Below are 25,458 nucleotides of genomic sequence, written 5' to 3' on the forward strand. Positions count from 1 at the left end.
CAAAACCCAAACTTAGTCTATGTAAAATGGCCATGAAGTAATTATCTGACCTGCTTTGTTCTTACTTTGTTTTACCGTAAAACCCCGTGCCAGAAAGGGCCTTGCCACCCAGAAGGGAGGAAGGCACACTGGAGAGAGGCCGAGCAGAATCTAAATGTAAAAGCCTTGCTGGTTCTGCCACTAGGCCTGTTAGAATGAGCGCACCCCCTTTTGGGCCAGTCATTTCTACTGCACTGGCCATGGTTTCCACATAAATAATGGGCAGTTTCCCCTGCACCTTTGAGTGTTCGTTCTGAAGGTGTGCATGCATAAGTTTTATTCCTTTCTCCTAGTAACCTTCTCGGCAGTAAATTCTCAACAGGTCTTCACGGGGACCTTTTTGGGCCTTTGCTCCCCGACTTTGGGGACCAGAGAGACTTTGATCCCTGTGATGTCAATAAATTCTATTTTGGCACGTGACGTTTTGGAAGGATCTAACGAACTGATGGGATGTTATAAAATGTCTACTACATTTATAACATTTAAAAGTGATGTCATATTTGCTGACTAAGTCTTACTGAAGGACTTACTTGCTTTTCTCGGTAAAATTTACAAGTTTAACATTGAAAAGCCAGTAACTTAAACGATATTTTAATCCCTGTTCCATGTTACAGATCTAATTTACAGGGTACAAAAATGGCAAACAGAAAAGTAACTTAAACGAATAGCTGGAATCTACGTAAACTGCTAAGGTAAATGAATAGATAAGATAAAGTAGGTAAACACAAATTAATAAAATTTTCCTATATTTTAAAATCTTAAAGTCATTATGTTAATTTAAAAGAGATAATCATAAAATGTTTTGGATCGTTTATAAGGTAAAAGACTACAACAGTGGTTCTTAAACATAAGCTTAAAGTTTGTACCTTGTTATCTTTGTATTTAGGAATGCCAATAAAATGGGCGACTAACACTTCAAAGTTACTTTAACTTCTTAGGTTTTTGTAAGAGTTGACGTGATCATCTGTATATGTGTGTAATTAAAACTTGTAGATGAAAGGAAAATAATTCCATACAAAATTTTTTAATGAAAATATCATAAGACATAAGTATTTTGTGAAAAGATGATTTTGTCTAATTCACTGATCTTTGAAAGTAAACTTCAGTATGTCAATGGTCATTAAAAATTAAGTGGATGTGAAAGTTACAGGTCATAAAAGTTTGGCCATAGATGCCGTCTCTCTGACATATCTTGGCCAAAAGGGGGGACTTGCGAACTAAAGTAAAATTTTGAGGCTCACCCTCCCCCAACAGTGCCGCAGCTGCCTATAACCTGCAAGCCGCTGCTTCCAGATGGCCCACCTCCTCAGGCCAAAGGGATGTGTACCTGCCACGTATTGATTTATGACTTTACCTAGAGGCCTCTTGGGTGTGGTTCAAGGTCATGAGTTTCAAATTTGGCTCAGATTAAATCTCTTTCAAATTATGTTACGGAGTTTGGTTTCTTTTCCATTGACAAGATTGACGCCTGAGCTTGGCGCTCGGGGAAGACTCAGGACCACCGAAGGAGCAGCCCGAACGTGGCCCCGGGTACCAGTACAGCCCCTTTGGGCCCTCCGACACCGAGCTTCTCCTTTGGTGGGACTGGTGGTTCGTCCCGAGCGCCGTTTTTGGTTGATGTTCTTGGTTTACTCTGAGCCGGTTCTTTTCCTAGGAATTGTTGTGTGGGATCCTAACTTAGATTTGGAGGTGCATCCTAAAGGGTCTTCTCCCTTGTCTTTTTATCCTAAATTAATCTCGATTGGCTTTGCTGTCCATTTTTGAAAGAGGAAACTGAACTGTCTTGTTGGTAGATAAATGAGAGACTGAGTTCCTCAGCTCCGAAGAGAAGGGGCAACCTTACTCCTCCCAGCCTTGGGAGACCCGGGTGACCGGGGTCCCGGGTGGGAGTTGCCTGGGGCGATTCCCCGAGGCGCGAGTGGCCCCATAGGGAACCCCCACACACGTTAATTAAAAGAAGGCTCTTCCAGGAAACGCATATAAGAGCTGATCACTCGGCGTTTGGAGCCCTCTCGGAGGTACTAGATCTCCGAGAGAGAAACCTGAGACACCTAAGAGGGTGGGAGCGACTCAGTGGTGAGACCTTGAGGAGCCCCACGCACAAGCAGCACACTCTGATCCACGACACCAAACCCCGTGTTACAGTTCGGTTGCTTCTTTTAAAGAAAAAATGGGACATCCTTTAAAATGGAGGAAAGACAAGGGAGAATGACCCCCATGGGGCACCGCAGTTGGTGTGTGGTGCCTCTACTTTGCAAGTAGTTCTGGAAATGAAAAGAGTGGAAGGCATGCCAGGTGTTGGTAGGGCTCCAGCTGGTTATAGCTAATGCTTGTGCACAAGTTTTTACGAAAGGGCAAATTACATCCAGGAAAATTCAGAGCAGAAACGGTCGACCTACCTCGCTATAGAGTTGAAGTGTCTCGAGCTATTTCTCTCTCTTCTTTTCTGGCTAGTCTAAACCCTGCTAAGTTTTTCTGTTGATGTCCAGATAACTCACTGTTTACGGCATTTACAATGGAAAGGCTACGTGGAGATCCTGATGCCAGTTATTGGTCAAAGGGGTATGAAAATATTTCCGTTTTGGTCTTTTAACCCTAAAGGGAGATAGAGTTTACCTCCACTGATTCAGCGTATATAGAGAGGTACACAGAAGGTGTTTGTAAACGCACTGTCATGTAATGTTAACCCGACCCTCAGGGACTCAGAGTTGTCCTATAAGTTGTTAGAAGAGCTTAAGGTGAGTGCTTCGGTTTTCCCTTGGTCTTGTCCACTTTTGTCCCACTCTTTACAAGCGAGCCGGTTATGTGTACATTAGGTGGGTGTGACAAAGTTTATGCCTGGGGAAAACGTTTGTAAATTATTAATTTTTGTGTAGTCATTTATTGTAAGATGAAAAGTGAATCATTACAATGCAGAGAATCTCAAAACATTGTTACTCTTTATGAATATTGCGTGTACTCAAGTGTACAGCCCCTCCCAAAAAAAATTGTTTGGAGAACGTTTAGATTGTTTTCCAGACATCTTAATCACGGAGAAAGCATGCTACTTCTTCGTGTCATTGTTTGAGTTGCTGAGGACTGGCGCTGAGAGGTTTTTTTTTTCCCCTCTCTCTCTCTCTGTCTCTCTCTGAGCCTACACTCAGGTGATCTTATGTTGATATCGGATTCAGAAAACTTAACTTAAAACGAAGGCTTCACGATCAAAAACATTCTGACCTTGCCTTGTCTGCCTGCCTCTTGTACCAATCCCTCCCTGAAGCCAGCCATAAAAACCAGAATCCTTCTACCCAAGGCAGGTCGTACAACCCAGAACCCCTATTTTTCTGAAAGCTAGCCTCAAAACCCAAACTTAGTCTATGTAAAATGGCCATGAAGCAATTATCTGACCTGCTTTGTTCTTACTTTGTTTTACTGTAAAACCCCGTGCCAGAAAGGGCCTTGCCACCCAGAAGGGAGGAAGGCACACTGGAGAGAGGCCGAGCAGAATCTAAATGTAAAAGCCTTGCTGGTTCTGCCACTAGGCCTGTTAGAATGAGCGCACCCCCTTTTGGGCCAGTCATTTCTACTGCACTGGCCATGGTTTCCACATAAATAATGGGCAGTTTCCCCTGCACCTTTGAGTGTTCGTTCTGAAGGTGTGCATGCATAAGTTTTATTCCTTTCTCCTAGTAACCTTCTCGGCAGTAAATTCTCAACAGGTCTTCACGGGGACCTTTTTGGGCCTTGCTCCCCGACTTTGGGGACCAGAGAGACTTTGATCCCTGTGATGTCAATAAATTCTGTTTTGGGACGTGACGTTTTGGAAGGATCTAATGAACTGATGGGATGTTCTAAAACATCTACTACATTTATAACGTTTAAAAGTGATGTCATATTTGTTTACTAATTCTTACTGAAGGACTTACTTGCTTTTCTTGGTAAAATTTACGAGTTTAAGATTGAAAAGCCAGTAACTTAAATGATATTTTTCTCCTTGTTCCATGTTACAGATCTAATTTACAGGGTACAAAAATGGCAAACAGAAAAGTGACTTAAACGAATAACTGGAATCTACGTAAACTGCTAAGGTAAATGAATAGATAAGATAAAGTAGGTAAATACAAATGAATAAAATTTTCCTATAATTGAAAATCTTAAAGTCATTATGTTAATATAAAAAAGATAATCAGAAAATGTTTGGCTCGTTTGTAAGGTAAAAGACTACAACATTGGTTCTTAAACATAAGCTTAAAGCTTATACCTTGTTATCTTTGTATTTAGAAATGCCAATGGGCCAATTCAAAATGGGAGACTAACACTTCAAAGTTTCTTTAACTTTCTAGGTTGTTCTAAGAGTTGACGTGATCATCTGTATATGTGTGTAATTAAAACTTGTAGAAGAAAGGAAAATAATTCCATACAAAATTTTTTAATGAAAATATAAGATATAGTATTTTGTGAAAAGATGATTTTGTCTAATTCACTGATCTTTGAAACTAAACTTCAGTATGTCAATGGTCATTAAAAATTAAGTGGATATGGAAGTTACAGGTCATAAAAGTTTGGCCATAGATGCCGTCTCTCTGACATATCTTGGCCAAAGGGGGGTACTTGCGAACTAAAATAAAATTTTGAGTCTCACCCTCCCCCAACACTGCTGCCGCTGCCTATAACCTGCAAGCCCCTTCTTCCAGATGGCACACCTCTTCAGGCCAAAGGGATGTGTACCTGCCACGTATTGATTTATGACTTTACCTAGAGGCCTCTTGGGCGTGGTTCGAGGTCATGAGCCTCAAATTTGGCTCAGATTAAATCTCTTTCAAATTATGTTACGGAGTTTGGTTTCTTTTCCATTGACAAGATTGATGCCTGGGCGTGGGGCTCGGGGAAGACTCAGGACCACCGAAGGAGCAGCCCGAACGCGGCGCCGGGTACCGGCACGGCCCCTTTGGGCCCTCCGACTCGGAGCTTCTCCTTTGGTGGGGGACTGGTGTGTCGTCCCGAGCGCCATTTTTGGTTGATGGTCTTGGTTTACTCTGAGCCGGTTCTTTTCCTAGGAATTGTTGTGTGGGATCCTAACTTAGATTTGGAGGTGCATCCTAAAGGGTCTTCTCCCTTGTCTTTTTATCCTAAAATTAATCTCAATTGGCTTTGCTGTGCATTTTTGAAAGAGGAAACTGAACTGTCTTGTTGGTAGATAAATGAGAGACTGAGTTCCTCAGCTCCGAAGAGAAGGGGCAACCTTACTCCTCCCAGCCTTGGGAGACCCGGGTGACCGGGGTCCCGGGTGGGAGTTGCCTGGGGCGATTCCCTGAGACGTGAGTGGCCCCATAGGGAACCCCCCACACACACATTAATTAAAAGAAGGCTCTTCCAGGAAACGCATATAAGAGCTGATCACTCGGCGTTTGGAGCCCTCTCGGAGGTGCTAGACCTCCGAGAGAGAAACCTGAGACACCTAAGAGGGTGGGAGCGACTCAGTGGTGAGACCTTGAGGAGCCCCACCCACAAGCAGCACACTCTGATCCATGACACCAAACCCCGTGTTACAGTTCGGTTGCTTCTTTTAAAGAAAAAATGGGACATCCTTTAAAATCGAGGAAAGGCAAGGGAGAATGACCCCCATGGGGCACCGCAGTTGGTGTGTGGTGCCTCTACTTGCAAGTAGTTCTGGAAATGAAAAGAATGGAAGGCATGCCAGGTGCTGCTAGGGCTCCAGCTGGTTATAGCTAATGCTTGTGCACAAGTTTTTACGAAAGGGCAAATGACATCCAGGAAAATTCAGAGCTGAAACGGTCGACCTACCTCGCTATAGAGTTGAAGTGTCTCGAGCTAGTTCTCTCTCTTCTTTTCTGGCTAGTCTAAACCCTGCTAAGTTTTTCTGTTGATGTCCAGATAACTCATTCTTTACGGCATTTACAATGGAAAGGCTACGTGGAGATCCTGATGCCAGTTATTTGTCAAAGGTTTATGAAAATATTTCCGTTTTCGTCTTTTAACCCTAAAGGGAGATAGAGTTTACCTTAGCACTTTGTACTCGCATTCACAATGCAGCATTCTTTCTCTTCCCAAAATGATCTAGATAAATCCTATTTGTCTTTCAGGCCCAGCCCAAATGACACTTTGGGGCCCTAAATACCCAAATAGGAGTAACGTAACTCCTCCCTCTTTACTTATACTTTTATTAAAAACCAAAGGGCTTACACTTAAAAAAACCTATGTAGTTCATGTCTTAGGGAGGATGGCTTGTTATTCTGAATAGAGTATCATTATATCTCACTAAAATTTCTTTTTGCACCAAAAATAAGATTCTCAAACTCACTCTGAGTAGTCCAGTTGCCTCAAATTTCAGTTTAAGATTATACTTGTCAGGAGGGAAAATGAGACCATAAAGTAAATCATTCAATCACCTAGTTGGCCTGAGCACTAGGAATAGGAGGACTAAGGCACAGCTGCTGCCTATAGGAACTCATATTCCACAAAGAGAAAGAGGTCAGCACACAATAACAGGGTGATGGGCTGTGAAAGCCAAGGAGACAGACACAGGAAAATGACAACCTAAAAATGCAGGAGCCAGTGAGTTAGGGAAAGTTCATAGATTAAACGATTTTATAGTAATCTATTTTCCTAAAGAACAGATGGAGGGAAAATAGGAAATGACTAACATTCTATGAGAATATGATTATTGACTAGAATGTCTGTCCCTCTAGGAGACCAACATTTAGCTTGTTGCATATTATGGAGCAATGTTTTTAATAAATGTACAGCAAACCACGTGTAATCCAACTCAATGAAAAAAAAAACCAACTGAAATCTCAAGCTATTTTGAAACAGGAAGGAGAAAATTTGCAAATATAAGGTTTTCCCAGCTAAAGCAGAGAAGGCAAAACATACGCACCCTTTGGAAGGTATTAAAGAGGCTGTCACAGTCTGACTGCAAAGCAAGGTCATTGTCAGTTCTCAAATGCCCTTGGTCTCTGCCTCCAAGAAAAAAAAAATCATTTTTTTTCTAAGTTACAATAGTCAAGCCTGTAAATAAATATTTTTAAATTTCCGAAGCTGTATCTCCCCACTAAAAGATGCTCAAAATTAAAAAAAAATAAATCAAAATATTTTTTAGCTACTTTTGTCAAAAAGCTAAATATTTTGTAAGGTCTCAGTATGCATGTCCGCCCTGTCTTTATCACGCTGTAACACACCATCTCTTGGGTTTTGCCGTGACAGTAGGTAACAAGGCTTCCAGGCTCTCTTCAACGCCTCCAAGCTCCCCTTTCTCCAAACACAAAAGGAAGATGAAAACTACAAATCCCCATCTGCCCACCCTACAGTTCCTGGGAAGAGACAGTCCTCAAATTGTTCCTGCTTAGACCCCTGAAGCTTGGAGAAGGAGATGGGGACAAGTGTGGCAGCAGGAAGGATGTCCAATGAGGGGACAGACGCGAGAAGGGACATGGAGAGGAGGGGTCAACGGAGATAAAACAGTGAGGGGGATGAGGAGGAAGAGCAAAAAAACAGGGAGAAAGGAGTGAGGATCACAGAAGAGAAAGATAAAATGGAAGAGAAGAAGAAGAAAGGGTCAGGGTTAAAGGACGGGGAGACGGTGGCAAAGAACGTGGAAAGGCTGTCACTGGGAAGAAGGGAGGTTAAGGCGGTGCCACCTACAGGGCTTTACCCCAGCAGGTGAATGGGCTGCACGGGGAAGGGGGAACTGGACACCGAGCGGGTGGTAGCAAGGGGCTCTGGGCGAAGGCAGGAGCCTGAGGGGGATGCCTGAGCCAGGGAGCGACAGGCACGCGGGGGCGGGGGCGGCGGCGGCTGCGGCTGCGGCTTGGGCGGGCCCCGCTCCCTCACCGTGGCTGAGCCGGCCCGATCCTCGGGTGCAGCCTCTGCCCTGGGTGCGGCAGTGGCCGGACCGGAGCCCGCCCCCAGGCTGAGCCAGCGCTGGGGCTCCGGGCTCAGCCCCAGCCTCGGCCTCTTTCCCTCAGAAGCCGGAAGTGCCGCGACCACAGCCGGCAGTGGAGCGCAGACTCCGCCTCGCTAGAGCCGCGCCTGCGCGTTCCTGTTTCTGTTGCTGGGTCCTGGGGTCTGTGTCACTGAGCAGCCGGCAGAGGGCAGGCTTCTAATTGTTGAAGGCCCCGGAGTGTCTGAGTGTGTCCAAGGGGGTTGTTGGGGACCTGTCACCTGGGCGCTGCTTGGTGAAGCCTGGGGGACTCCAGGGGACTGCCACAGTGGGTATGGGGAGCAGCCCTGCTCCGATGGCCAAGAAGATGAGGAGCCTGATCTAAGACCAGGAGGGAACACTGGGTACCGACTCCCAGCCCAGGCATCTTCCGTCCCATCCCTCCATCCCCCTCGCCTGTGAGAAACTGGAAACCGCATATATTGCTGATGAGAGTGAAAAATGGTGCAGCTATTGTTGAAACACTTTGTTGGTTCCTCAAAAGGTTAAGCATAGAATTACCGTATGACCCAGCAAGTCCACTTACAGGTGTGTAACCAAAAGAATTCAGAACAGAGATTCAAACTTACATTTGCATACTAATGTTCATAGCAACTGTATTCACGCTAACCAAAAGGCAGAAACAACCTAAATGTCCATCAACAGATGATAAATGGATAAAGAAAATGTGGCAAGTACACACAGGAATATTACTCAGCCATGAAAAGGAATGGAGTTATATGACACCTGCTACAGCATGGGTGAATCTTGGAAGCATCATGATAAATGAAATAAGCCAGGCATAAAAGGACAAATACCATATGATTCCACTTCTGTGAAATATCTAGAATAGGCAGATTCATACAGACAAAGTATGTTAGAGGTTACCCAGGGCTGAGGGCAGGGGAAATGGGAGTTATCGCCTAATGGTTACAGAGCTTCCAATTGGTATGATGAGAAAATTGGAAATATATATTGATGATGGTTGCACAGCATTGTGAATTTACTTAACACCAGTGAACTACACTTACAAATGGTTACAGTGGCAAATTGTGTATATCAGAAGAAAAATAGGTTTAAAGTGAAATACTTTTTAAGATACATAAAAGCTGAAAGAATCAATCAGCAACACACTCTTAAAATGCAAGAAATGTTAGACGTACTTTAGGCAGGAGAAAAATGATACCAGATGAGATTATGTTTAGAGATCTGCCCATGGTAACCAAATGGGTAGTATGTGACTTTTTTTAAAACGTCTTTAAAAGATAATTGACTCTTTAAACAAAAATAACAATAATGAAATTGCGGTGTATAACACATGTGTAAGTAACATGTATGACAATACCATAGAGACCCGAAGGGAAGCGATGGAAGTGTGGAGCATTCTGTATGGCTCTTACGCGGCACAGAAAGTGGTGTCATATCACTGGAAGGTAGAAACCAACGGTATTGTTTCATATCCTATGCTGCACAGGACAGGTGCCCACACAAAGAACTATCCAACCCAAAATGTAAGGTTGAGAAACCATGCCCTAAAGCTAAATAACTGAAACAGTAAAACAAAAAGTTATAGCTAATGGGCCACAAAGGAAATAAGAATGAAAAAATACTCAATGCAAATGAAGTCATAAAAGAAAACAGAGCAAAGAGCTGATGAGATGAAGAGAAAACGTACAGGACGTGTTTGGTGAATGGAACATGGTGGAAATGACATGGTATCAGCTTCCAGGCCCAGGACTCATGAAACCGGCAGCTTCCACTGTCTGTCTCTTGGAACATTTGCTCTGGAGGAAACCATCGCTCACATTGCCACCTGGGCTCCACCTCTTGTCATACCACTGGTGGCATTAGATTGTCATAGCATTTAAAAAGAAATATTTACAGGTAAATCTGACAAAACTACAAAAGACCTGTACTATAAAAACTGTACACATTGCAGAGTAAAAATAAAGGAGACCTTAGCAAAGGGAGAGATACTCTTTCTTCGCAGGTCAGAAAAACACTCAAACATCAGTTCTGACCAAATTGATCTGCAGATTCAGCACAAGCCCCATCAACATCTAAGTGTTCTCTGTTATAGAAATTGTCAAGCTGATTCTAATATTCATGTGGACATGAAAATGACATAGAATAAGTCCTCCAGAAAAAAAAAAAAGAGAACAAAGTTTGAGGACTAATACCACTCAATTTCAGGATTTTTAATAAAGCTATGGTAATCAAGACAGTAGTATAAAGACAAATAGATCAATAGAACGAAATAGAGAGTTCAGAAACAGACTCACGGCTGGGCGCAGTGGCTCACTCCTGCAATCCCGGCACTCTGGGAGGCCAAGGAGGGAGGATCACTCGGGGTCAGGAGTTTGAGACCAGTCTAAGCAAGAGTGAGACCCCGTCTTTACTAAAAATAGAAAAAAAATTAGCTAGGTGTGGTGGTGGCACCCGCAGTCCCAGCTACTCAGGAGGCTGGGGCAGGAGGATCACTCAAGCCCAGGAGCTAGAGGCTGCAGGGAGCTAGGCAGACACCATGTCACTCTAGCCCAGCGACTTGAACAAGCCTCTGTCTCAAAAAAAAAAAAAAAAAAAAAAAAAAAAAAAAAAAAGGAAAAGAAATAGACTCACTCATGCATGGAAAACAGATGTGTTACAGATGAGCAAAGGCCATGCAGGGGAAAAAGGATTGTCTTTTCAATAAAGTGTGCAGGAAAATGTGGCTACTCATGTATCAAAAAAAAAAATTTAACTCATTCCACATCTCATACATATATATACGAACTGGGCCATCAATATAAATGTAAAACTATAAACTTCCAGAAGAAAATAGAAAATGTTTGTGATCTTGGGCTAGGCAAAGACGTCTTAAATATAACACCTGAAGCATGGTTTTCCGAAAGAGCACGCAGAATTTTATCAAGATTTTAAACTTATATTCTTCCACAGACACTGTTAGAGTGAAAATACCAACCATAGACTGGCAGGAAATATTTGCAAAGCCTGTACCTGATTAAAGGACTTGTATCCAGAATATGTAAATAGGTCTCAAACTCAGTAATAAAAAGTAAATAACCCAATAACAAAATGAGCAAAAAATTTGGCTAGATACTTCACCAAAGAAGATGCTCAGAAGACAAGTAAGTATGCTCAATGTCATTAGTTGTGGGGGAACTGCGACTTACACCACAGTGAGAATTGCTGCGCACCTGCCCGAGTGGCTGAAAGAGACTGGCAGGCCACGCAGGGCTGGCTTTGCAGGCCTGTGACCTGTGCAGTGACACAGAGCCCCTGCACGGAGGGCCCTGCGCCTTGTTTCATGCCCTCCTGTTTTCATCTTGAAACCCTTAATGATCTTAGAACAGGGAGCCCGGCGTTTTCATTTTGCCCCAGACCCAGCAAATTATATAGCCAGTCTTGACTCCACATGTTAGCAAGGATGGGGGAAAGTGGGGCTCTCATACACCGCTGGTAGGAATGTAAAATGGAACCACCACTTTGGAAAACAGTTGGGCAATGTCTTAAAAAGTTAAGTGTTTACCTCCCGTAGGACCCAGCATTCCCACGCTTAGGTGTATACCCAAGAGAAATAAAAATATATGTGAAAGATTATGTAGATTTTATGGGGATTAACTAACCAATAAAATCCCTTTTCTTTCCATTATATCTTTCATGAATAGTGAAGGCATTACAAATACTTTCTCTGTAAAAAGTTTCTCTATTATGATTGTCCCAAAGGTTACACTGCAAATAATTACATTAGATTTTGACCTCTTATTTATGCAGTGACATTAATTAAAAGTAGAAAAGTAAAACATTTGTTTATCTTAAAGCTAGTAGAGACTTAACTATCCCTTCCATAACAGGCAGAGTTTTCATTTGGGAGAAATAAACCGTTTTTACTGTGACACATACACTACTTACATTATTAACATTGGTTCCATTTTATAAAAAGTATTTTTTAATTCTAAGTTGTGATTTCAGTAATGATGAATTGTACATTTTATAGCTTGCTCTAATCTTTTTACACAATTAAATTAGACCTAGCCCCAAGTTTTACCAACTTTTTAAAAACTTACCAGTCTATAACAATGACACAACTAGGCTGGGCGTGGTGGCTCATGCCTGTAATCCTAGCACTCTGGGAGGCCGAGGCGGGTGGATCACTTGAGCTCAGGAGTTCGAGACCAGCCTGAGCAAGAGCGAGACCCCGTCTCTACCAAAAATAGAAAGAAATTATCTGGCCAACTAAAAATATATATAGAAAAAAAAATTAGCCGGGCATGGTGGCGCATGCCTGTAGTCCCAGCTACTCGGGAGGCTGAGGCAGTAGGATCGCTTGAGCCCAGGAGTTTGAGGTTGCTGTGAGCTAGGCTGACACCACGGCACTCACTCTAGCCCGGGCAACAAAGCGAGACTCTGTCTCAAAAAAAAAAACAAAAAAAAAACAAAAAAAAAACAAAAAAAACCAATGACACAACTGATGAAAATGACATATCTGTGTAACGATGCAAAACTCACCATAGGTTCAAGAATAATGTACTTGTTTCATATCTGAAGATTAAACATATTGTAAATTTGGGGGGGGTGTCTTTTTCTTTTTTCTTTTTTTGGAGACAAGGTCTCGCTCTGTTACCTGGGATACAGTACAGTGTTACTACCACAGCTCACTGTGTTACCTGGGATACAGTACAGTGTTACTACCACAGCTCACTGCAACTTCAAACTCCTAGGCTCAAGTGATCCTTCTGCCTCAGGCTCTCCAGTAGCTGGGACTACAGGCACATGCCACCACACCTGGCTTTTCTCCCCCCCTCCCATTTTAGTAGAGATGGGGTTTCGCTCTTGCTCAGACTGGTCTTGAACTCCTGGCCTCAACCAGTCCTCCCTCCTTGGCCTCCCAAAGTGTTAGGATTATAGGCACAAGCCACTGCACCAGGCCTAAAATATACTGTAAGTTATACAGTCCATTTCCTTGGTAGTTGGGAAAAAGAGCACAGGCAACAGCAGAGGACTGTCCTGGGACACTCTTCATCACACAACCAGTGACAGTTTAGTCAAAATCGGACCCGAAAGCCCAACCTTGACTACTCAAGACACAGGGCTATGCTCTGCCATCAATTAGAAAATGGTTACGTTTCTGAAAACCCTCAGGATAAATTTCTTTCTGGTTTTAGCATTGTGAATAATAGCTACGGTTCACCTGGGCAACACATTTGCTTTATGGCCATCACTAAAATGTTGAGCTTGCCCTTTTATACCAAAACCCAAATTTGTGACACATCCTTAACAAGCTGTAGGAATTCATGGAAGACTTTCTCGTATTAGGTTTCCTCCTGGCTCTATTTTAGATCCTAAACTTCATTTCTCTTTTCCTCATCCTTCTCATCCCCTTCTAATATATATAGCCTTACTCTGTGTCTTCTTTTCTAATTGTCCTCAAAATATTTTTGGAACAAAAGCTCTAATAAAATATACCATGTATACTGACTGATACACATGAGGACAATGTGCACACATGCACACACATGGATTAAAAGCCAACCGAATTTTATTCTTCCTTCAGGATGATGGGGACCCTGCTTCCTGCGCTGTGTGGCTTGCGTCTTGTACCGACAGCACTGGTGACAGCGCCAGTCTCACTCTTGGCCAGTGGCAAATATTCCCATCTCTTTTGTCTCTCCATTCCTCAGCAGTTGAGAATAGGAATTAATCAATGTCTCATAATGAAATGGGATGTTTCAAAATGTTACATTAAAGCTCAATTCCACCATTGAAAATATTTGTTATATGTTTTTCTTATTATATACATTTGCTAGCCCTAAAACAAATCTAACTGTATTTTGTACAACACTTAGTACACAATCTATTTTAACAGAACTCTAAGACAAACTTTCAATGATTAGCAAACTTTATGATGTATAACCTACTAATTTTCTTGAATGGATTTTCTTTCAAAATAAATTATGTAATTACATCTTTCTAAATCATATACATTTTTAAAACTTCTATTTTCATTTTAAACTCAATTATAAAATATTATCATAATAATGTACATTGTACCTGAAAAGCCCTAACCTCAGCATGATATAATTCATCCATGTAACCCAAAATACTTGTACCCCCTAAATCTATTGAAATAAAAACTAAAAAAAAGGTCACAATAAAATTATATGCTTTGTCCATTTGTCAGAGAAAAATAATTAATGGTAAATACTAGGCCTTCTTTTTCAATTCTGTATGAAATTTCTCTTGATAACACTTGATAGAATTCTACTCACAACAACACTCAGCCAAATACACTTCTTTCTATAGTGCCAAGTGTTCAAAAACACACAGCATTCAAATAATGTAGTTTCCATGTAATTAGGATATCATTTTCAGTTTGATAATCTCGCATAGAAAAGTCTTCAGTGGAAGAAAAGAGAAATACCTAAAAAGAAACAGGTGACTTAAATGATGATGATTACTACTGAATGAACCGGTTCCCTAAAACATAGTGGAATAGGCTGTCAATGCCTGAATGTGACTGAGATGTGCACATCTGGGAACAGAAGGAAAACTCTGCTGGCAACACAACAGTGATCCGACCAGGCAGGATAATCAATCCTTTCATTACATATCCCACCTCCTGACCCCTGTTTATCATCCACGTTCCCCAACAGGCTTCTGTGCCATCCACTTACTCCTTCTTTAAAATTTTTCATTTAGAAATTACTCATACAAGGAAGTATTTTAAAATATGTGCAGTTTGAAGAATAAAGAAACACCAGAGAAACCACCACCTCGCCTCAGAAAGAGCAGAAGCTCCTTGGATAGGCCCCTCCTGCTGGCTCCCACCACCACCGCCAGTGTCCTTAATCCTGTGGTAACCATCTCCCCGTTTTTGTCTTCATACCGTTGGGTCCTGTGTATGTGCATTCCTTAAAAACACGTTGCTCTGTGCTGCCGGTTTTTGAGCTTTACAGAAATGGAGTCATTCTCCAAGTATTCTTTGGTAATTTGATTCCTTTCTTTGACATTACATTTTTGCAATTAATCCATATTGATGTGTGAGGCGACAGTTTATTTTTATTGTAGTGTAATAGCCTGTTATATAAACATATGACTATCTGTTCTGCTGCTAATGATCCTTTGTTGTTTCTATATTCTGCTGCTGGTGTTACAGTTGCTCTGGCCTAATTATTTTTCACAAATTGAATGTTATTTTTATATTTTATAGTTCATGCTTTAATTTTAACCACACTTATCAACTTTGCTCCTTATTCATTCTTACATTTCAGAACTTTCATTTGGGATCATTTTTTTTCTACCTAATGTAAACCATTAAGAATTTCTTTTCTCTCAGACTTTGTCTAAAAAAGCCTTTATTTCAATTTCTTACTTGAAAGGTAAGTAATTCTAGGCTGAGAGTTAATATTTCTCAAGACATATTGAAGCTATTGTTCCAGTCATTTGAATTCCAGTGCTGCAGTTAAGAAGTCAGTCATGAGTCTAACTACCACACCTTTATAAATGATGTCTTTTCAAAAATCTATTGTCTGTATTTAAGGTTTTCTCTTTCCCTCTAGTAAATTCTGCAGTTTTCACTATAATATGGCTAAATGTGGATATCCTTTTGATTTGTTCTGCACTGGGCTTCCTGGATTGAGTACTAGTATCTTTTACCCAATATCTCTATAAATAGTGATTCTTCCTCATTTCCTCTATTATCTCCTTCTAGAACCACAGATATATAGATCTGTCAGTGAACTCGTATTCAGCACATATGAAGAACTCTATAACACTTCAGTAAGAATGCTGAAATAAACCAACTCACTAAGAAATGGGCAAAGGAACTGAACAGACACTTTGTGAAAGAAGATATCATTGGTCAATAGGCACATTAAAAGGTGCTTACATCAGGAAAATGCAAACTTAAACTTTGTGAGATGCCACTAACAAACCCACTGGAATGACACAAATTTTATAAGATGGACAATACCAGGTGTAGAAAACTTGGAATTCTCATATACTGCTGGTGGAAATGTAAACTCTTCACTTTGGATAACAGTTGTGCTGTTTCTAATAAAGTTAAACATACATTTATCATATGGCCTAGTGATTCCACTCTTAGATATTTATCCCAATACACGCCTATACCTGTACATAAAAGCACACTCTATCTTATGTCATAATAACCCCCAAATGTCCCTTCAGCAGCTAAACGGATTTAAAAAATCATGGTATATATATATATATGCACACAATGGACTACTACTCAGCAATGAAAAAGAATGAACCACCAACATCCTTAAGCAGATGAATCTCAAAACATGTTGATCAAAAAAGCCAATCATGAAAAGTAATACACTGTATAATTCCACTTATATAAAATTCCAAAGCAGGCAAAGCTCATCACTGTGACAGCCAATTGGTGATGGAGTGGGGCTGGAGGGCAGGGTGGGCTGGCCACACAGGAGCACAGGGAACTTCCTGTATCTTGAATGAGACAGTGGTGACACAGAGGCACCGATTTACAGACAAAGTAAGAAAAATGACTTCCTCGAGAAAACACAGCCAGTTAATAGTAGAGCAATATTAGCATTAGTCTCGGTCTATTAACATTTTCAAGCTTTCTCTCAGAAGGACAAACTGGCTACAGGAAAAGAGCTCACGTGCACCCAGCATGTAATAAACACTGCTGGAGACAGCTGGGTGAGGGCCACATGCCAGCCACACGCGACAGAGACCCCTGCCTCACAGAGACCACACACCGGTGGGAAGAGGTTTCACGGCAGAGGGCAAAGAACACTATGGCACTGCCAACAAGCAATTCAACCACATGGTCTGCTACAGGGGCCCCTAAAGTATCTCCCACAAGAGTTCTTAAGACTTTTAAGTTTAAAGTCTAAAGAAGAAGGTAGACTCACAACAAACAATAAAGTAAGGTAGATCCTCACCTAACACATAAAAAGATAACTACAGATGGTTTAAAGACCTATGAAAGGTAAAACTATAAAGTTAGTAAAGGAAAATGTAGGGAATATTCTTGTTGCCTTAAGGACTTCTTAAATAAAATTTCAAAAGCATAAAACAGTAGGCAAACTAGACTGAATTTGATCACATCCAAATTAGAAGTTTCTGTTCAGTAAAGAAAACTATGGAAAAAATTAATAAACAGATGACAGAGAAAAGATTTACAAACCATAAAACCTATAAAGGAATTATTGTCCAGTGTAACAAGAGCTTCTGGAAGTCAACAGGAAAAGACAGCAATCCCAGTGGGAAATGGGCAGAAGGCAGTAACAGGCACCCGCAGCAAAGGAAGCCCAGAACCATATAAGAACACCATGAGCTGCCTAAACCAAATACAGAAATGCAAATTAAAACATCCCTCTGAATGACAAAATTTGGGCAAGTGAACGTCCAGTATATGCAGATGTACAGGAAAACAAAACCCAATGTGCACAGTGCTACCAAACTTGTAGACCGAGGCATCCTTTCTTAAGAGCTTAGTCAAATTAAGTACCCATATGCGTATGGCATCACCACGGAGGAATTCTTTCTGGACCTACATCCCAGTGAGTGGCCGTGAAGAGCTGGGGCAATGCACAGTTATCTGTGCTGGAAGGAAGCCAGAGACACTCGCCTGCGTGTCCACAGTAGGGAAATAATTCAAAGCACGAGGCAAGGGTATGATGCGAGGGGACACGGAGCATGGTGAAAACACCCAGGTTATCCTAGCATGCGATGGTGATGGCACCGTGATGAAAAAGGCAGAGGACACTCACCTCAGGGTTGTAGACAGAGCCAGATGAGGTAATGCACGTAAAGTGCCCAGTCCCTTGCCCTTAGTCCTACAAAAGGAATTCCTGCTCCTTGGTATAGGTTACCCCTCTGAGCTTTCACCCCACTATTTATTTGTGCAGCTGGAGCACGGAGCTTTGTTACGAGAACTTAATAGAAGATGCGGCGGCCACGTGAGCACCCAGGGGAGGCGAGGCCTCTGGAGTCTGCGGGTCCCCTGTGCACAGTGGCTGCTGTACGGCAGGAGAAGCCCTCACTCCGCCTGCATCTCCACCTGCACACCTAGACAATCATTAAAGCCAGTGCCATGTGGCTGTGTTGCGGGTAAATGAGATAATGCAAACCTCATAACAAGTGCTCGTTCACCTCACTTCTCCTCCCTCCCAGGTATGGGGAGGTGCCGTCTTACCAGGGGGAGCCCCGTGCCACCATCACATGTTGCGGTGGCCACGCGACAACATGGAGGACGACTCAGCCATGCTGAGACAACACATACATATACAGAAAATGACTAGAAAGAACAACATCAAAATGAGTACCTTAGTTGAATTTGGGTAGAGAAATTACAGGTGGTTATTTTTCTGTTTTTCTATTTTCCAAGTATCCTATTATATGGTTATGTTACGTTTAGAAATGTAATATTTCATGGCAAACAAATATTTTACTTTAAAATTGCATTGAACAAAAAGTGTTAAACTTCAAAACCTAAACAGCATCTTTATAGATTCTGTATCAAATGGAGTTAATTTTAAAATTCTAGAATATATTCTGAAGCACTGGGTTCTTCTTAATTCTAACACTTAACCTGGGACAAATAATTTACTGAGAGCTGCATTCTTCACCTATAAAGTGCGGCTAGTTTTAACTCACAGTTGTGAGGATGAAATGAGATAATATGTAAGTACCATGGAGATGATCATGTTTTGAAAACTTCAGAGTTTGCAAAGATATAAATATAAACCCATTAAATACCAGAAGAAAAAATTTTAAATGTTTAGTAGCTTGAACTCCAACATTAGATGGACCTATTTTCAAATTTTAGCTCTGCCACCAACAACCTGGATGACTTTGGGCAACTACTTCACCTTCTCACTACAGTACCTTCTCAGCAGTGTGGGGGTAATGACCACATGCCTGCGTTGCTGTGAAAATTAAATGAGATAAGTAACTTATATATAGCACAGTGCTTGTCACAAAATAATGGCTCATTTAATGTTACCAATTATTATAATCCTCCTTAAAACCACTTCTGCAGTTAATAAAACTGAATATTATTATTAATGTCTCAATCACTGTTTCACATTAAGATACAAAAGTAGAAAAGAGATATTCCCTACTCTTAAGGTTCTCACAGTCAATAAAAGAAATGGAAATATATTTCAAAGATCATAGGAGACTTCAATAACTAATAAAATCAAATTTTATATCTATTACTATGAGAATAAAGACAAAGGGGAACAGGATTGGTTACAATGAGGAATGTATCAAAATCTCAAAGGAGATGATATTTTAGTTGGATCTTGAAAGACTGGGTATGATTTTGTCCATTAATGAAGGAAAAATACAAAATTAAAAATCCAAGCCAGGCATGATGGCACATGCTTGTAATCCCAGCTACTCAGGAGGGTGAGGTGGGAGGATCATTTGAATCCAAGAGTTCGAGTCCAGGCTGGGCAACCTAGCGAGATCCCATCTCTTAAAAAAAAAATCTATAGAGTGCTCAGGCCATTGAGACTTGTCTCATCAGATGGAACACTGAGAGAGGAAAGGCTGGTTGTAAAAAGAAGAAATATTATGATCTAATTGTGAAGAGCTTTATAAAAATGCCCTGCTCCATTATTTGGACTTTATGCACAATAGGGAAATCAAAAGAGGATTTAAGAACACAATCAGACCTAAAATTTAGAAAAATAACTGGTAAAATTAGGTTGGCTTAACAGTGTCAGGAAAGACTTCCCAGGGATGACATTTGGAAGAAGAGTCTGGGAAGGTCATCCCATGTGGCGTGTGGGAGACACAGACCTGAGGACCTGCCAAGCACATCTCCGGCTTCTGGAGCGTAGCAGAGTGGGGGCGGCGGAGGTGATGTGGAAGACACGGGCCAAGACAGCGACACCTTTGCCCAGGAATGTGGGCTTTGAGGGCAAGAGAGAAAGGCCTGCAATGGTAGAGCGATCTGCGATGACGTTGTGGAAAAACAGGGGCTGGAGGAACAGGCAGGAAATCACAAGAGTGAAAACTCAGCCCAGAAGAGGGAAGAGCAGATGGACTCAAGAGACATTTGAGGGGACCATTCAGTCTAGCCTGGGAGGGAAAAAAATGAGTATGTTCTATTTTTACCATTTTTCTATTCAAAAAGCACTCACTATTCCCCTCTACCTATGTATTAAAATGTCAACGCTAGCGTTCAAGGCCTTCCTAGTCTGACCTCTCTGCCTTTTTATCCACTTTCCTTACACCCCACGGTCCCTCTACTTGGACTGTCCTCTCTGCCATGTCAAACCCCATCCGACGACTGAGGCCTGACTAATTCCATGCCACCCACAAGGCCTTCCGAGCTCTCCTGGTGCCTCTCCCCTCAAACAAAGCCTCCAGTGTTGTAAATTAATAAACCCTCATCATGTGGTAACGACCCTCTCCTATTACTAGGTACTACTGTCTGATTCTTTAACAGCTGTTTACATTTCTATGTGCCTTGTCTGTATGTTTCCTTCATAGAACTGCAAAGAAATGTCAAGCACATGAACACAGCTAGACAATCCAAGGCAAGATGAATGTAAGAAGATTTTGGCTTCCTGGAAAAAACTCACCATGGACTTTGGTTATTCAGAATTAGCTACTTCTTCTGTAAGGCTATCAGGTAAAATAAAATAGTAATGATAACAGTGGTAAAGTATACCTGCCAATCCACTTTCACAATAAGATACATAAGAAGAATAAATCCATATAGATTGAAAGGAGAATGCAATGAGTAATTCCATGCAGAATCCTTGGAATTACATGAACAGCATAATAACAGGTAGTTTTTCAAACTAACTTATTTACAAAGAAGTAACTTAGGAATGGCCATTCTCCTCCTCTCTAATAATTCTAAGAGAGAGACATAGCAAACTTTAACTTAAATAAACAGTTTCTGGAAATTGGGCTTCAACAAGTGAAATTATAATACATAAAAAAAGAAATAATATGTACCTAGTTGCAACTTCAAAGTCAAGCTACACATGAAGAGGACTTACAGTTTGGGCTTATGTATATCTGTAGCAACAGGAAGAACTCCAGGAGAACTCAGAAATTTCAATGCCAAACATGTCACAAGAGGTCAGAGGTCACATTTTTCTAACTTGGGTTTGACCCTAAAGTAAGCAATACATGTAATTAATCGATGCCCTATTCTGAAACATTAACTTGATTGGGACTAGTCTACCAATCTGCTGTTAGTCTAATCATGCTAGTCACAATGTGATCACCTCTAAAAACACAAAGTCAAAGTTACTCAAGACAGAAAGGAAACACATAGGTTGACTATTTTGATTGCTTTTTCCCAGTAGTCAATAAAAAATAAGTTAACCTCCCCAATCACACTGCCTAGCTAATAATGCCAGCAGAGACTAGTAAAAAATCCATATCTGTTTCAAAAGCATGTCTTTAAACTATAACTATTACTTAAAATAATGATAAACTTCTAATGCCATGTTATAATTACCCAAATTAGATGTGCATAATTTGTTTGGTTTAAAGAAAAGCAAGTGATATATGTAACTTGATTTTATTGGACATTAAACTATACATGGCATTTAGAGAAATAACATGACAATGAGTTATGAATCATATTAGGAATCTGCATGACTGAAGGCTTAAATTTCACTTGTTACTGATTCTTTGTTCTTTGATTCTTCACCCTTTACATCTTGATTGGAAATCTGTAAAACAAGGGCATCATCTGAAGCATAAAAATATTTTATAAATATTTAATAGAAATGATAAGTAACTGAGTATTTCAAAGCTTTAATGACACCTATCCAAATTACATAAAAGTGATGAATTCATGTGACAACTATAGTGTTTACAGACATTTAAACTGAAAAGAGGACTACTATTATCATGCGTATCTTCATACAACCCTCAACTGACTACTGTATTTCCTTTTTTAATAATAAAATGACTCAATTGTTTCAATTTTGCGATGATTAAACATTAGAAGACATCCATTTCTAGAAATGTAAAACGTTTTTACTGAGAGGCCAAAATTCATGCTTATTTAGTTCCCAAATGAAGTCATCTATAGAATTTATGTTATTATTAATTTATAAACATGAGCTGTAAATCAGAGGGACAGCTTCACCATTAATCAAAACATCAGACTTAATCCCAGATATGTGTTTTGAGGTCAGATTGATCTTTTTAGTAAAAATACTTTCCATAGCAAAATAATAAAACTTGTGAAAGAAGTTTCCCTTAGGTATATATTTTTAAAGATTTGAATTATTGAATAAATCTCAGCAGTGATTCTGTAACTTAAAGCACCTTTCCTAGTTTCTTGGATACAGCACTAGCAGTTCTTTTAAAAAAGGAAAATTAAAAGAAAATGGTAAAAAGGACTCAGAACACTCTTTCCTGGGGAGGTATCATGGACAGGTACTGCTATGAACTCTGAATGTTGGATATCATCATACTTAGGTGGAATAAACATCTAGAATGAACACAGATACATTCTCCTATTTTTTTATTGAGATAAGAAGATTATTATTAGTTCCAATTAGCCGGGCATGGTGGCGCATGTCTGTAGTCCCAGCTACTCGGGAAGCTGAGGCAGTAGGATTGCTTAAGCCCAGGAGTTTGAGGTTGCTGTGAGCTAGGCTGATACCACGGCACTCACTCTAGCCCAGGCAACACAGCGAGACTCTGTCTCAAAAAAAAAAAAAAAAACAAAAAGATTATTATTAGTTCCTAAGAGTTCAATCAATTATGAGGATCTGAGGCTTAACTACTTTAAAAGGCCACAAATTCTACTCATGGAATTTCCTTTTAAAATTGCAATGTAAGTCTTACAACATTCAGGATCCTGTATTTGATGATGAGATTGCTGTGGATTTTGAGGTGTCCAGTGTTATATACAAACATGAAGAACATGCCTTGGGTTTGTTTCTGCTAAAAGGGATTTTTTTTTATTGCTTTTAGCTCTGCTTTTGAACTCCAGAAAATATCCAGTGCCTTTAGCAACAAATTTTTTTTTTTAAAGATAAATCACAAGATTGTTGTCAGCTGGGAAGATGGTAGAGGTAACAGTTTTAAACTCACCCCTGAACCTCCTAGACAGAGTTACTGGAAGAGAAGCAAACAAAACAAAGCAAAAGGCCCTGGGACAACATATACAGTACCACAAAAATTAAGTGATAAGGAGTCCTGTGAATCCCAAAATTTGAGCAGTCAGGACAAATCTGCAAGAGCTACAGTTGCAATCAGTACTGACAGCTACGGAGGACAAGGAGGGACACAGTGGGGAATCTAGGGGAGCTGAGCACAGGAGGACCAACCTTGCAGCTGCAATGGACAGGGTGAGACATCCTCACGTGAGATGATTCACAGTAACGCACGGATCCATGGTACAGTCCTCAGGAGCTGGAGCACGACAGTCCTCTGAACACCCAAAATTAGGCAAAGCTCCCTTCCAGGACAAAGCCCCACATTATAGATAAGTGTGAGGAACTAAAATATCAAATACTACTGGAGTCAGTTAAAAAGACCTTTAGTATAAGAAAGGGTGGTTCAAGGAAAAATGGGGGAAAGATAGAGAAAAACCTAGGAAATCTCAAGAAATATGAGGCCATATTTTTAGCACTTCACAAAACTGGCATAAGAAGAGCATTAGAGCCATAAATCTAGTAAAAGGATTCAGACCCACTTCTACCTGCTACAAGTTTGGGAAAACAGATTTTCACACCAGAATGACAACAGGAAGGACTGCGGCTCACAGGACAGAGTGACACCCTTAGATGAAGGCATGTCAGAAAGATATGTCTGCAAAACAGAAGAAAACCAGGATCCACTGTTTCAAGAAATGAGAAAAGACATTAAGAAAATGATATAATAGGAATGCTGTAAATCAGAATTAGAAAAACTCAGGAATGGGTTAAACATTTGAAGTAAATGGAAAAGAAATCACTTCAGAAGTGAAGTCTAAACTAGAAGCTACACAAGAGTGATTATACAGCAGATAATATCACATAAACATAAGTTGCAAAGAATGAAAAAATTAAAAATCAAAAAGAAAAAAGATGAAAAGAATTCAATTGAAAATTACAAACAGAAGACAGGAAAAGAAGACTGAACACACTAAGACAGGCCTCAAATAATATAAACTAAATATATATAATAGTAATATAATCTTAACTATATATAATTTTGTTTCTTATTCTCAGATAGCTGTGTACATAATGTTGCATAAAATATTGACTAATTATATGATATTCTAAAATTTTATTGTTCATGATATCCACAATTCTCACCATGTCAGAGAGGAGGTAAGATTTTAGATAGAAGAGATACATAAAACCCAGTAGCCATAAATTTCAATGGAAAATATCAGTATGAATTAATGAGGTGTTTTTATCTTTTAAAAGTATATTGATTTCCTAACTCTGTCCATTCCAAGGCCTAGAGAGACAACACAGTAGCAACACGGAGTGGCCAGAAAGTACTCTTGAAATACAATTTCAAACTAAAAGAAACCGGAGCCCTTGGAAGAAAGCAGTGGTTTAGGATGTGTACAAAATGGGCCTTAAACCTTGTCACCCGAGAAAGCAGGAACAAACTTTGGGATCCAACACAGAGGCCCCCACTGGTCAAAGATGGGAAAACCTCAGCATCAGAAAGGATTTTGTCAAAAAATGACAACTGAAAGAAAAAACCTAGCTGGTTACCACTGAAGGATGCTATTTTGAAAACTGGTAAATACATAAAGAGAAGGAATTAAACACTTCTCCTACTTTTCCCATGTGAACCATACCACAGCATAACCAAATAGCAGATAATGGGAAGCCTATGTCCTTACAGAGGCATTCCAGTTAGCAAAGGAAAGAAAATTAGATTACCACCATTTTGCAATTCTTAATGAATTACTGGATCTAGCATCAATAGCTACATATATCACAAAACGAGATAACTGACACTTGTGCCTCCTGAAAACACAACTTTCCGCAGCCTGTGCAACAGCCTCGACCCACCCCACAGCCTCTGGACCAACCATCAGTTTCCGGGAAATACAGAGGACTGAGCAGCAGGTCAAACTGGACCACAGAGCTGCGATCCTCAAAAGCCAGACTATGAGAAACCAAATGATCCAGTTTCCCCAATCAATAAATCCCAAATGAAAGCCACAACAAAAAAGATGGATGAGAAATCCACAGATCAAAACAGAAACAAGCAGAATGAAGCCATTATACCAAAGTAAATGATAATGTTTAGGATGCAGGATGCAGGATAGCCTAAGAGGGAGTCACACCAACTCCCATAACTTTGAATGCATGACTAAAACTATGTAGCTTTCAATTTTTTTTAAAATGGAGTCACTAGTCAAAATAAAGAGTGAAACTTAATGACTACATATGCAATCCTAACAATAATTCTTCTGCAGCCTTCTGTAACTTCAGCCATTTCTAAAGTTTAAAAGACACCTCTATGTTGAGACTTACCTGTAAATAAGCAGAACAACTTGACTTAAAATG

General features: G+C 40.4%; 3 long non-coding RNA genes across 11 annotated transcripts in view; 2 read left to right on the forward strand and 1 right to left on the reverse strand.

Annotated features, from left to right (window-relative positions):
• LOC123636045 overlaps positions 1–25,458 on the forward strand; it is a 63,755-nt gene that overhangs the window by 37,478 nt on the left and 819 nt on the right. For 6 of the 9 annotated variants that reach the window (XR_006734290.1, XR_006734289.1, XR_006734288.1 and 3 more), the window contains 2 exons: positions 4,029–4,106; positions 20,453–20,594. This is a non-coding gene — a long non-coding RNA (uncharacterized LOC123636045). The remainder of the gene's footprint in view (positions 1–4,028; positions 4,107–20,452; positions 20,595–25,458) is intronic. The other 3 variants (XR_006734283.1, XR_006734285.1, XR_006734286.1) reach the window with 1 other exon arrangement.
• Positions 14,400–15,712, forward strand: LOC123636046. Its single transcript, XR_006734291.1, has 2 exons — positions 14,400–14,942; positions 15,669–15,712. It is a non-coding gene; the product is annotated as an uncharacterized LOC123636046 (long non-coding RNA).
• The window catches only part of LOC123636044, a 39,659-nt gene continuing 35,682 nt past the window's right edge, over positions 21,482–25,458 (reverse strand). Inside the window, exon 5 of the long non-coding RNA XR_006734281.1 lies at positions 21,482–21,654. This is a non-coding gene — a long non-coding RNA (uncharacterized LOC123636044). The remainder of the gene's footprint in view (positions 21,655–25,458) is intronic.

Source organism: Lemur catta, chromosome 3 (assembly GCF_020740605.2).
Source record: "Lemur catta isolate mLemCat1 chromosome 3, mLemCat1.pri, whole genome shotgun sequence".
Classification (NCBI taxonomy): Eukaryota; Metazoa; Chordata; class Mammalia; order Primates; family Lemuridae; genus Lemur; species Lemur catta.